The sequence below is a fragment of the Neofelis nebulosa genome, chromosome 4 (assembly GCF_028018385.1).
Source record: "Neofelis nebulosa isolate mNeoNeb1 chromosome 4, mNeoNeb1.pri, whole genome shotgun sequence".
In the NCBI taxonomy this organism is placed as follows: domain Eukaryota; kingdom Metazoa; phylum Chordata; class Mammalia; order Carnivora; family Felidae; genus Neofelis; species Neofelis nebulosa.
In genome coordinates, this window is record NC_080785.1 from 79,686,392 (window position 1) to 79,700,687 (window position 14,296).

At 34.4% G+C, this 14,296-nt stretch overlaps 1 pseudogene; it reads right to left on the reverse strand.

The window, feature by feature from the left end:
- Positions 1 to 9,245: 9,245 nt before the first annotated feature.
- Positions 9,246 to 9,622, reverse strand: LOC131508561 (small ribosomal subunit protein eS21-like; annotated as a pseudogene).
- Between the last annotated feature and the right edge of the window lie 4,674 nt (positions 9,623 to 14,296).

Here is a 14,296-nt window from a genome sequence, read left to right on the forward strand (position 1 = left end):
ATAAAATGGGATACTATTTAGCAATAAAAAGGAAATTTGCTGTCAAGCAATGGAGAGATATGGAGAAACTTTAATAAATATTGCTGAGTAAAAGAATCCATCCTGAAAAGTATATTGTTCCATAGCATATTATTCCAATTACATGATATTCTAGGAAAAGCAAATCTGTGAAGACAAAAGAGATCAGAGAACGCCAAGCATTGGGAGTGGTTAGGGTGTGAAGGTTTTCTACGTAATGCACAGATAATTTTTAGCATGCGAAAGAATTCTGTGTGACAGTGTAATGATGGCTATGATATTATGCATTCGTCAAAACACATGGAACATTAGTGCACAAAAGGTAAACCTTAATTTATACACATTTAAAAGAATATTTGGGACGTTGGAACTTTCTGATAAGGTATCCACACTATGATAGGAGACTCTAACAGTACTAAAAATGTGTGAAACACCTTAAGTTGGGGGGAAGCAGTGCCAATACAAATCAATTTGGAAATAAATAAAATCTGTAATATTAAAGACAAAAGCAATTTCATGTATTCTAGTTTATAAAATATTTCCAAAGGCTATGTGGACATGGGTTAGTAATTGTGATACTACTATACACATATATTGGAATTAAATTAAGTAAATGGTGGTGGATTGCGGGAGTTAATTCTCTTTGTTTTGTAATTAGATGCTACAGATAAGCAAGGCAATGAAAATAAAATTATCTATGTGGTAATGGATAAGAATTGAAAAAAAAGAAAAGAATTAGAGATATCACATGTACTCATGTTTCGCTTCATGTGGATGTAGATGATTGCATATAGAAATATTTATAATACGTGCCTGTATATTGGTTGATATGTATACTTATATCCTTGATCTGTCAGGTAAGATGACCTCAGAGAAAACACACCCCCAGCAACAAATGTAACACCCAGATCGTATATTTAAGTAACGGTCTCCAATTAAAACAACCAGAAACAACCAAGGCTTTTTGGAGAAATATACTAAGATAAGCTTAAAGCAGAAAGCAAAGAAATGCTAAGAAGAACAAAAACATGCAAAAACTAACAAGCAAACAAAATAACAAAACAAAAACATAACTCACATTGATGAACCTGTGTTGAAGACAAACATGAGTCAACTGAAAGAGATCCTAAATGACAAAGCTGGAATCATTTGAATAGTGTGAAAGGCAGAAAGAAACACACACACACACACAGAGAACAGTAACTTACAGTGAAAAAGCTTGACAAACACTATTTTCAACAGGTATTCAAGGTCAACATCAACAATGATAAACCATGTTAGTATTTACCCTGGATATAATGGGGAAAATGGTATTTGACTTCTGTCGTCTTCTTCCCAAAATTCATAACCCCAATTTAATTATGACAGAAACATCAAAGAAATTCCAATATAGGAGGATCTCAAAAATACCTGATAATTATTTTTCAATATCGTCAAGGTCATCAAAAACCAGGGAAGTCTGAAAAACTGTCACAAGAAAGAAGAGCCTAAGGAGACAGGACAACTAAATGTAAACTCCTATCCTGCATGAAATCCTGAAACAGAAAATAGACATTACCTTAAAACTAAGGAAATCTAAGCCTAATCTAAATCTACATAATCACTGATGAATTGATACACAAGTTGTTTTTAGTTTTCATTTTTAAGCTTTTATTTATTTCTCTTTTAAGCTTTTCTTTTTTAAGCTTTTCCAGTTAGAAAACATACAGTGTAATATTAGTCCCAGGTGTACAATACAGTGATTCAACACTTCCATACAGCACGCAATGCTCATCACAGCAAATGCCCTCCTTAATCCCCATCGTCTATTTCACCTGTCACCTTATCCATATCCCCTGGTCGCCATCAGTTTGTTATCTATAGTTAAGAGTCTATTTCCTAGTTTGCCTCTTTTTCTTTCCCCTTCGCTCATTTGTTTTCTCTCTACATCCCACATACGAGTGAAATCAAATGATTTTTGTCATTATGATTTATTTCACTTAGCATAATGTTTTCTAGCTACAACCATGTTCTTGCAAATGGCAAGATTTCATTATTTTTTATGGCTAAGTAATATTTCATTGTATATATACATAAAACTTCTTCCTTAGCCATTCATCAGTTGAAGGAGACTTGGACTATTTTTACAATTTGCCTATTATAGATAACGCTGCTATAAATTTCAGGTGCAAGTGTCCCTTTGAATTAGTATTTTTGTATTCTTTGAGTAAATATGTAGTAGGGGAATTGCTGGTTCATAAAGTAGTTCTATTTTTAACTTTTTGAGGAACCTTCATACTGTTCCTCAGAGTGGCTGCACCAGTTTGCATTGCCATGGACAGTGCAGGAGTGTTCTCTTTCCTCCATATCTTCACCAAGACTTGTTTATCTTGCTAACGTTACCCATTCTAAAAGGTGTGAGCTGATAGCTCATTGTAGTTTTGGTTTGCATTTCCCTGAGAAGTGATGTTGAGCATCTTTTCATGTGTCTGTTAATCATCTGTATTTCTTCTTCAGAAAAATATTTTTATGTCTTCTGTCCATTTTTTAATTGGATTATTTATTTTTTCACAGAATGAATTTGAACGTTTTCCTTCCTTTTAATTTTTTTTAGAAGAGTTTGGGAAGAATGGGTATTAACTCTTGTTTAAATCTTTAGGAGAATTTGCCTCTGAAGTCATCTTGGTCCTGAACTTTTGTTTCTTGGGAGTTTTTTGATTACTGATTCAATTTCCTTGTTAGTAATAAATCTGTTCAAAATTTCCATTTCTTCTTGATTCATTTTTTTAAAATTTTTTAAATGTTTATTTATTTTTGAGAGTGAGACAGAGCACGAGCAGGGGAGGAGCAGAGAGAGAGATGGATACACAGACTCCGAAGCAGGCTTCAGGCTCTGAGCTGTCAGGACAGAGCCTGACACAGGGCTTGAACCCATGAACCGTGAGATCATGACCTGAGCCAAAATCAGACGCCTAACCAACTGAACCACCCAGGCTCCCATTCCTGCTTCGGTTTTGGTAGATTATATGCATCTAAGAATTTACCCATTTCTTACAGGTTGTCCAATTTGTTATCATATAATTTTTCATAATATTATCTTATAATTGTTTGTATTTCTCTGGTGTTGGTTGTTATTTTTCCTCTGTCATTTGTGATTTTGTTTCTTTGAATCCCTTCTTTCACTCTTTTAGTTTGATTAGAGATTAATTACTTTTTTAATATTTTTTCAAACAGCTCCTATTTCATTGATCTGTTTTATTGTTTTTTAAATTTCTATATCATTTATTTCTGTCCTAATCTTTATTATTTCCTTTCTTCTGCTGGCTTTAGTCTTTGTTTATTGTTCTTTTTCTAGCTCCTTTTTGTGTAATGTTAGGTTGTTTATTTGAGACTTTTCTTGTTTCTTGAAGTAGACCTGTACAGCTATAATCTTCCCTCTTAGGATCACTTTTGCAGCATCCCAAAGGTTTTGGTTTGTTCTGTTTTCACTTTCATTTTCATATATTTCCATGTACTTTTTTATTTCTTCTTTTATTTCCTGGTTGACCCATTTGTTGTTTTGTAGCATGTTATTTAACTTCCACATATTTGTTGTCTTTCCCAATGTTTTTTTGTGGTTAAATTCTAGATTCATAGTATTGCAGTCAAAAGTGGTGCATGGTATGATGTCAGTCTTCTTATGTTTGTTAAAACCTGTTTTTTTGGCCCAAGATGTGGTCTATCCTGGAGAAGTTCCATGTGCATTGTAAAAGAATGTGTATTCTGTTGTTTCAGGATGGAATGTTCTGAATACATCTGTTAAGTCCCTCTGGTGCAGTGTGTCATTCAAAGTCATTGTTTCCTTGTTGATTTTTCTGCTTAGATGATATGTCCATTGATGTCAGTGGGGTGTTAAAGTCCCCTACTATTATTGTATTAATATCAATGGTTCCCTTAAGTTTATTACTGTTTTTATATATTTGGGTGCTTCCATGCTAGGTGCATAAATATTTACAATTGTATTATGTTTTTATTGGATTGTCCCTTTTATTTTATGATGCCCTTCTTTGTCTCTTACTACTTTTTTTGTTTTAAAACCCACATTGTTCTAAATATGTATCGCAACTCTGGCTTTCCTTTGTCCACCCTCTCACTTTCAATATGAAGGTTTATTTATGCCTAAAATGAGTCTCTTGCAGGAAGCATATAGATAGGTTGTGTTTTTTATCCATTCTATCACCCTATGTCTTTTGATTGAGTGTTTAGTCCATTTACATGCACAGTAATTATTGATAGGTATATTTATTGCAAGCTTTTGCTTGTTTTGCGGTTGTTTATGGATATTTGCTCTGATCCTTTCTTGTCTTTCCCCTCTTTCATGTTTTGCTGATGATCTCTAGTGATATATTCAGATTTCTTTCTCTTTTTCTCTTTGCATGCTTATTAGTGTTTCCGGTATTCAGTTACCATTAGGTTTGTAAATAACTTCTTCTGCAAATAGTAGTTTATATTAAGTTGATGGCCATTAAGTTTGAACACATTCTTTTCCCCTCTCCTCTCTACATCTTAGGTGTACGTTATTATATTTTATATCCTTTTTTGGTGAGTTCCTTGACTGATTTTCTACAGAAATATTCATTTTTACGGCTTTTGTGTTTCCTGCTTTATACTGTCACTTATGGTCTCTCCTTTCCACTCAGAGAATCCCCTTGAATACTTTTTTCAAGGCTGGTTTAGTTGTCACAAGCTCTTTAGTTCTTGTTTGTCTGGGAAGCTCTTTATTTCTTCTTCTATTCTGAATGATAACCATGCTGGATAGAGTATTCTTGGCTGCAGATTTTTCCCATTCAGCAGTTTGAATATATCATGCCATTCTTCTGGCCTGCCAAATTTCTGATGAAAAATCTCCTGGTAGCCTCATGGGTTTTCCCTTGTAAGTGAAGGACTTTCTTTGTCTTGATGGTTTTAAGATTTTTTTCTTCACTGACTGCTATATTTTCCAAATTGAATTATAATATGTCCTGATGTGGGCCTGCTTTTGTTGATCTTGATGGGAGCTCTCTGTGCCTCCTGGATCTGGATATCTGCTACCTTTCTCAGATTAGGGAGGCTTTCAGGTATTATTTCTTCAAATAAATTTTTTGCCCTCTTTTTCTTCTGGGACTTCTATAATATTAATGTTATTATGTTTGGTGGAATCAATGAATTCCCTAATTCTATTCTCATTTTGCATAATTCTGCTTTCTCTCTTTTGTTCAGCTTCATTACTTTCTATGACACTGTCTTCTAAGTCTGCTTCTTCTAGCCTGCTGTTCATTGCATCAATAGTGTTTATAATCTCATGTATTGCACTCTTCATCTCTGATCAATTATTTTTTAACTGTTTTATCTCTGTGGCAAAGGCCTCACTGATGTCTTCTATTCTTTTCTCAAACTCAGTATCTTTACGATTTTTGCCTTAAATTCTCCATCAGGCATGTTACTTATATCCATTTAATTAAGTTAGATCTCTGGCCATGGCCTTCTTATTCTGTCATTTTGGATACATTCCTCCATCTTGGCATTTTGTCTATGTCTCTGCCTTCTTCTCTGTGTTAGAAAAGCCACATGTGTCTTTTGCTCCTGAAAAATGCCTTATGAAAGTAAATGCCTTATGAAGAAGAGGTCATGTAGTGCCCAGGGCCTAGCATTTCAGGGAGTGCCTCCAGTGCCTCTGCTATTGTGTTTTGACTGCTCTATCCTTCATTCCAGTCATCTGCAGAGGCTCTCCTTTTCTACTGTGAGGAGTGTTTAATATTCCCTAGCCTGAATGTGGTGAGTTTTAATTAACTGTGCTCTGTTCTGCTTGTGAGATGAGATGTGTCACCATCTGCTCTGGAACTGACACCCTGTAAAACTCTCAGGAGACATGGTGTGGGCAGGGGGCCTGTGCTGGTCTTCTGGAGGAGGGGTCTGACATGCTGGGACTTAGCCAAGTATGACTGAGGAGGTCAGTTCCACCAGAGTGTAGATGTATGAGGCTTGGTGTAAGCAAGTTAGGCAGCCAATGTCCACACTGTGCTACTTCCTGCAGGTGGCTCTGTGTTTATGCTAAGAGGTGGAGGAAGGAAATGGCACATCTTTGTACTGGAAAAGTGTCTCTACAAATGCTGTGTCTCAGGACATGCTCAAAGAAGAGCAAATAATCTTCCCACTGTGTGCTCTAGGAGCTCTTCAGATCATTGTTTCCATGCTGGATGCCACCCAGGTTGTATGTCTGCCTTTTCTCCAACAGTAGCATAGTGTCCATTTGGCTGTACTCCAGCCAAGTCCACTGACCTTTAAAACTCCAGGCTTTTAAGCCTTGGTGGTTGCAATAATTCAGGCAATTCAGCCCCTCCCATTTCCCAAGCCAATGGCTATGAGGAAACGTTCTCCTTGTGCCTTCCCCTGTGAGCTCCTCTCTTACCCTTCTCCATCACCATGCCTCCTACCCTTCTACAGCAGGCAGGATTTGTTTCACCCTTAAACCACATCTTTACACTTTCTGATTTCTTCAGTACAGCCTCTTCTCTCCCATTAGTGTTTTGTCAGTCTTCAGGTTGATTTCTGGGGAATTTATGATGATTTGATATTTATTTAGTTGTATTTATGGGACAAGGTGAGCCTAGAATCCTCCTACTCTGCTGACATTTCTGTCTCTCCAGATCTGTTTTTAGTTTTCTGATGGAGTAGGATGCTCAACAATAAAAGTTACATTTAAGGTATGATTTCTGAAGCATTTTAATTAACACTAAATCCCCCCATTATCAAGAAAGGTGACCCATAATAACAAGGGATACTAAAACTTATTTTAAAAAAGCACCATAACTGTTATTACTTGAAGGATTAAATAATATCTTCAAATACACAAACCAGTTGGCTAAGACAAATTCTTTCAGATCCACATGGAACATAGTTAACCTTGAATATGTTTCTACCACTTTAATTCTATCTATAAAAAGATCACTTTATCCTAATGCTAACAACTATATAGGAAAACTATCACTTTGTTTCATTTGTTACACTGTATTCCATGTTACACTCTTAGTACATTATTTTAATTTCACCCCATTTTCATAGTACCACTTGCAAAGGTACTCCTTTAGTGTTTTTTTTGTTTGTTTGTTTTTTTTTTTTTTTTTTTTTTTTTCAAAGTTTTTTATTTATTTTTGGGACAGAGAGAGACAGAGCATGAACGGGAAAGGGGCAGAGAGAGAGGGAGACACACAGAATCGGAAACAGGCTCCAGGCTCCGAGCCATCAGCCCAGAGCCTGACGCGGGGCTCGAACTCACGGACCGCGAGATCGTGACCTGGCTGAAGTCGGACGCTTAACCGACTGCGCCACCCAGGCGCCCCATGTTTGTTTTTTTTTACATTCTGCTAATGGGATTTGCCAAATAAAAATTTAATACCCAGCTATTCTGTCCACGCATACAGGTAAACCTCTCTGATTCAGTCTACTAGCCAGCAAATGTATGTAACATTATAATTAAGTATCTGAACAGAGGCTATGACAGAAGATTATTCCTTTTAATAGGAATTTGTTCTGTGTGAAATGAAAAATAACAATGGCCAAATATTTCATGAAATTCTGTAGATTCTGTTTTAGCCAACCTTTCTTAGCTCTTTAATTAGCACTGTGAAATCTCCTCTTATTTCTCCTCACACAAGGAGTGATTAAGAAAAATTGCTGTCCTGAAAGCAATCAGAATAACTAGAAAACCTAAAGACAAGTCAGGTCTATTTGACTGATTAAGAATTGCATATATATGTGGCACATAGGTTTTCTAGATTTTATTACAAAAGTACACAATTCCAAGAGAAGAGGAAGGAGAAGGAAAGAAAAAAAAAACTTTTCAAGAGACAAAGCAGTCAATGTTAACAAGACACTAATAAAAACATACTGTTTAAAATGTAATTGGAATCCTAGAAGGAAAGGAATACAGAGTAAACTTTTACAGAAAATGTCAAGAAATTTTCCAAAAATCATTAAATCAATTAAACAAATATCTTAGAAATACCATGATTCAAAATAGGTTAAAAACCAACATATACACACATGAACAAACACAAATTCAAATGATATGTCCAGTACAGCAAAGACAAAATTCTGAAAACCAAACACAAAGAAATGTTAAAGGCAATCATTGAAAAAAATGTACATTGAGGTGCCTGGGTGGTTCACCTGGTTAAGCATCTGACTCTTGGATTCAGCTCAGGCCATGATCTTACAGTTTATGAGATCGAGTCTTATGTCAGGCTCTGTGCTGACAGCATGGAGCCCACTTGGGATTCTCTTTCTCTCTCTTCCTCTCTCTCTCTCTCTCTCTCTCTCTCCCCCTGCCACTCTTCTGCTCATCACACAGACACTCTCTCAAAATAAATAAATAAAAATTTTAAAAACGTACATTATTTACAGAGGCATAAGATTATAAAATATGTAAGATTCATTACTAGAGACAATGCAAGCCAGAAGACATTGGAGAGTCATCCCCTATGTAATGAAATAAAGAAGAAAATTCAACTTAGAGTATTATACCCAGAGAGACTATCTTTCAGAACTTACGGTGAAATCCAGATTTCTTAAACAAATGAAAGGTGAGACAATATATTACATGCACAGTTGTATTAAAATAAATCTTAAAAAGTTTTATGAAAAAAGGGGTATAAAATCAGATAAAACTTTGGATTTAGACAAAGATATGTGGAGGTCTGGAAATGGTAAAAAATAAGTTAAAGTTACAAATATATATTTTTACTTATTTTAATAGGTTTAAAATATAATTAAACTTCTAAAATAAAATAATAGCTGTATATTATACACATTTGCTTTCTGTCACAATGGAGTACTTTGCATTTTTTGTTTTATATAAATAGAATTGTCAAGTGAATTCTCTTATATGCCTGTTTTTTTCACTCAGCATAATAAAGATGGAATTTACATATGTATCATATTTATATTTTTATTGCTGAGTAGTATTATATGACTATGCTACAATTTTTTAATCTACTTATCTGTTAATAGATTATTACATGATTCTGGCTATTACAAATAAAGTTTCCAAGAACATTTCTATGCAAGTCTTTATATACACAGATAAATAGCTTTTACTCTCTTGAGAAAATATCTAGGAGTGGAATGACAGTATGGTATGGTAAACACAAAAACAAGCAAACAGTTTTCCAAAGTGGAGGTGCCATTTTACATTTTCTTTCTTTTTGTGGGGGAGAGGGGTTGCTATTTATTTATGGTAAATATTCCACATCCATTATCCTCTCCAGTCCGAAGTTCACTGAAACAGTGCCCAAGGCCTTTGCCAGTCCGAGGATGGAGTCATGTGACCCATCCATCCGGCAAATGGATGCACAGATATCGTTCGTTTTAAATTAGCTGTTGAACTTGCCTGTCACCTTGTCAATCTTGATCACATTCATCTGGATGGACGGTCGTCCTTGGTGATGATGACGCGGGTCTGAAAGAGCATTTAGGGGGCAGGTACCCGTCCAGGAACTCACAGGCAATATTCTGCATGCACAGGGCACACCTCCTGCCACAGCCTCCAATGTCAGTGCAGAGAGGCTATTTTACATTCTCACCAATAGTGTCTTTCACTTCCTCCATATCCTTGCCAACCCTTGTTATGATGTGTTTTTTTTTCTTTTTCTCTCTTCCTTTTTCTTTTTCTTTTTTTTAGTTAAGCCGTTACAATATGAGTGGAGTGACATTGTGGTTTTGCTTTGGGTTTCCTTAATGATCAATGATTTTGAGCATATATAAAACATACATTTACTGGAAATAATATATATGTTTACTGAAATCATATACTTATTGGAAATCTATACCTTCTTTGAAGTAGCTGTTTAAGTATTTTCAGTATTTTTTTCTTAGTGACTTTTGAGAGCTGTTTGTGGAACTTGTCCACAAGTCTGTTAGCCAATACATGATTTACAAAAATACTCTCCCAGTTTGTATTATGTGTTTTCATTCTCTTAAGAGTGACTTTTGAAAAGCAAAGATTTTATTTTTCACAAAGTCCAATATATCAAATTCTCTTCTATGGAATATGCTTTTGTTGCAATATCTAAGAAATATTTGCCTAACCAAGTGTCACAAAGATTTTCTCTTAAGATCTCTTGAGAAACTTTCATAATTTTAGATTTTCATTTTTATATATGATCCAATTTGAATTAATTTTTGCATATAGCATAAAACATTTATCAAAGTATTTTAAATATAGGGATATGGTAATTTCAGTAACATCCATCAAAAAGATGATTCATTTTCTCCTGAGTATACTTTGCACATTTGCTAAAATCAGTTGTCAATATACATGTAAGTCTAATCCTGCACTCTCTATTTTATTCTATAGATCATTTACCTTGACTTCACCTCCATACTTTTTGATAAGTATAGTTTTATAATGAGTCTTAAAAGTAGGCTGTGCTTATCATTGCTTTTCAGACTTTTAGTTAATCTAGTACTTTGCATTTCTATTTGATTTTTATACTCATTTGTTAATTCTACAGGGGAAAAACACCTGTTTGATCTTTGGGAATGCATTACATCTACACTTTGAGAAATTTTACATCTTAAATATATTGATAGTCAACACACAAAGTATATTCCTGCTTTTATTGAGATCTGTAGTGACTTTCAACAATGTTTGTAATTTTTAGTGTACAAATCTGACCATTTTTGTCAGATTTTGTGTACTTTTGATGCTATTATAAATTGCTTTTATTGCTTCAATTTCTTGAGAGTATATAGAAATATAGCAAATTTTTGTCAGTTGTCTTCTAAAACCTTACTCACCACAATAATTCTAGCATGTTATTTTAGTTTTCATTACATTGTCTACATAGCCAATCATGTCAACATCTCATGTTAAACAAGAGTTTTATGTCTTTTTTACCAATCTGAATTCTATTTTTCTTTGTCTTATTGCACTGGCTATAATCTACTACAGTGTTGAAGTAAAAGTAGTAAGGTATTCTTGTCTTGTTCTGATAATGGCCATTTAACATTAAGTATGATGTCAGCTGTAGGTTTTACATAAATGACCTTTATCAGGTTGAGAAAGTTTCTTTCAGTTCTCGGTTTGTTGAAAGTTTTTCTCAGGAATGAACACTGAATTTTGTAAAATACCTTTTCTATTGAGATAATCACAAGATTTGTCTTCTTATACCTGTTAAGATGGAAAATTATACTGATCCTTCTTGAAGTTAAACCAACATATATTGAATGATTTGTTCATAACAACAATAACAAAAATAATGTAGTTTCTTCACTGATAAGTATGATCTCCTCTGCATAAGATTGGGAGTTAGGGTTTTAGCATTAGAGAAGATTATAGGACCCAAAATGTCAATGCTCACTAACCTATGGTTTATTTTAGGAAAAAGATACAGGATAGGAACAGTGTTAAGAATAAGTATTTTGACCAATGATTATAACACATACTCAAGTTTTCATTTTTCTTGCTTTATAAGAGCTATCATGGTCATTGTGATTATTCTGACCTGATCAGAAACTGCCACGGTGGTCTTATAACACAGAGGAACCAGGAAGCTTAAATTAGAGTCTCAGCTGGGGGTTCTTATACCTTGCTAGGAATGTAGGCATATTTCTTGCTATGTAAAGAGCGCCACGGAAGAGTCCTCTGGGATTCTCAGAAGGTATAAATCATCAATCTAACTGATATTAATAATCACCACTGCCAAGCTTAAACAACCCGTCCCCAAATTTGTATTAACTCTTTGTATTAACCAGTACATTTCGTAATTTAAGCAGGAGCCCGTGCCCTTTAGATACTTAAGTCGCTCAGGTCTATTCCAGGCCAACACAATTAACTCCTCATAAACCTCCCTACCCCTCAGAAAAATCCACAAAGTTTCTCTGTTGTTAATACCCTTTTCTTTATTAGTCATCAAAATTAATGTGACTTATAATTAGACATTCATTTGCTGAACTGAAAGGATATTCTTCTAATTTTTTTGATCCTCTAACAGCAGAACTTGAAACAAGGACTTGAGTGCAGATATTTTGGGGGAGGATGAAGCCCAGAATGGAGATATAATAGAACAAAGTAAGCAATTCAGAGAATAAAGAAAATTCTGTATCAGGATGTATTATATATGTCACATTAGTAAAAAACAGATGCACAATTCTACTAGCAGCCCTTGATAACTGTTTAAAAAGCCTGCTTGAATTGACTTCCTAACAGATGAAAGGCTAGAGCATTTATCTATCAGCTGCTTTCTTCTACTGGCAGAGGATGGCCTCCAAGGTCTTCAACTCTATTCTGACCTTCTTAACAGCATGTGCTCAAAGGCCAAGATATAGTGGTATTGGAAAAGTCATTGGGGAACAAAAGTGGCAAGATGTTAAGTGTAGGAATGGGGAGTGTCAGCACCAGGTAAGTCTGTTCTCACCAGAACTGTCTACTACAACTTATATTAACTGAGGCTAATATCAGAGGTAAGGTAAGGAGATGCATCACAGAAGGCAAGAGATGTGTGTATATTTATTTGTTTATTGTCTTTTTTATCCGCTAGACAGCAAGCGATACATTCTGTGTGTGGCTAAGAGCTGTGACAATTTTATATACAATGCTGTATGATCTCTTAGCTTAGAGCTTAGTGTGTAATCAACACTTCATAGATATTTATCAGAAGGAAGGAAGAGAGGAAGAAAAGGAAAGAAGGTAAGTTGGCATAAGTCCAGTTTCCACGCAAAGGTACACATGAGGAATACAGGGTGGCTGGTGTGGCACTAGTGGTTGCAAAGATTGCAGAGTTAGAAACTATAGTAGAATGAAAAAAAAAAAAGTGTACCATAATCCCCATTAAGATTCCCAAGTTGAAAAGTCATCTACTTTACAGTTTTGGTTCAAGTCTACTCTGGGTACTTAATTATTCTACTATCAATATCAATTAGCAGTATATTTCAAAATGAATCTATCATTTGTATTCACTCTTCTGGAACTTTCTAGAGCTGAGATCGCTTGAAAAAATATCAACACAATTTGCTCTTTCCTTTTATTTTTAGGATGCTCACTGAAATCCTTTCTGACAACTAACTGTCAGATTTTCTACTGCTTTATCAAGGAAAGTGATAGGTAGCCTTACAGCCCTTGGGAATGTACGTATCGAGTCAGAAATCAACTCTTGTATCGACTCACAGTATACAACATAAACAGATGATTCTATATTCCCAAAGAAGTGTTTTCATACATTTATTTATTTTGGTGTTTACACACACTTCATGACTGATAGATTAGTCACTGAAAGCTTCTTGAAAAAGATTGGAATCACTCACAATGACTTGAATGAAAAGAAGATGCTATGTTTACATTGGATCTGTTTTTGTTTGCTTAGGGGATAAATAGTACTACTTTTTTTCTTTTTTTTTTCTTTTCCCTTCTTTTCTTTCTTTTTTTTTTTTTTTTTTTTTTTTGCTTTCAATAGTCTCATTGTAGATTTTTGAGCTCACACTTAGAAATTTTTGGAAATGGTTACAATTAAATACCAAAAAAAAAAAAAAAAGAGCAAAGAAAGTATTACTTTTAGATGGTTCTACCGTTTCTCAGATTTCATTTTTATTTCCTGAGCATTTTATCAAAAATAAGAAAGGTAAATAATGGTAAGTTAATAATAAGTGATAAAGGTTAGTAGGTATTAAAATTAAATTAGTCACAAATAGCACTCAAGACAAGAATTAGATTTTAACAAACTAGTGTTAATGTGAATTTTCCAGGTAGTCCTTATTTAAAGAAAATGTATTTTATATTGCATGTAACATTTTGTAGCATAGAAGAGTCCAAATGAGAACTTGTGTTTAAGATTATATTAAAGTTCCAGTTAAAAATATTTACATGTATGTTGCAAAACCTAAGTAATTCAGTGAAAATTGAATATTGGAACACCCTGAAGTGAATTAGTGAATGGATGGATGGATGGGAGAATAAATGTATGAATGAACAAAGAATGAATGAATATGTACCCAACTAAATAAATACTGTTATGCTGCTTTCAAATATCTAAAATAATTACCCTCCCTCCCAAAAGAGAGACATGATTGCCTCCAAAAGTCATACCTTTAAAAGTGGGTGAAATTCATTTTTTAAAACTGTTTTATTTTGAAATAAATTTAAACTAAAAGAACAGTTGCAAAAATAGTATACAGATTTCCCTTGTCCCCTCCACTCAGTTTGCCCTAATTTTAACATTTTACATACCCATTACTGAAACTAAGAAATTAGTTTTTAAACTATTTAAGTTACTCCTATTTCACCCCT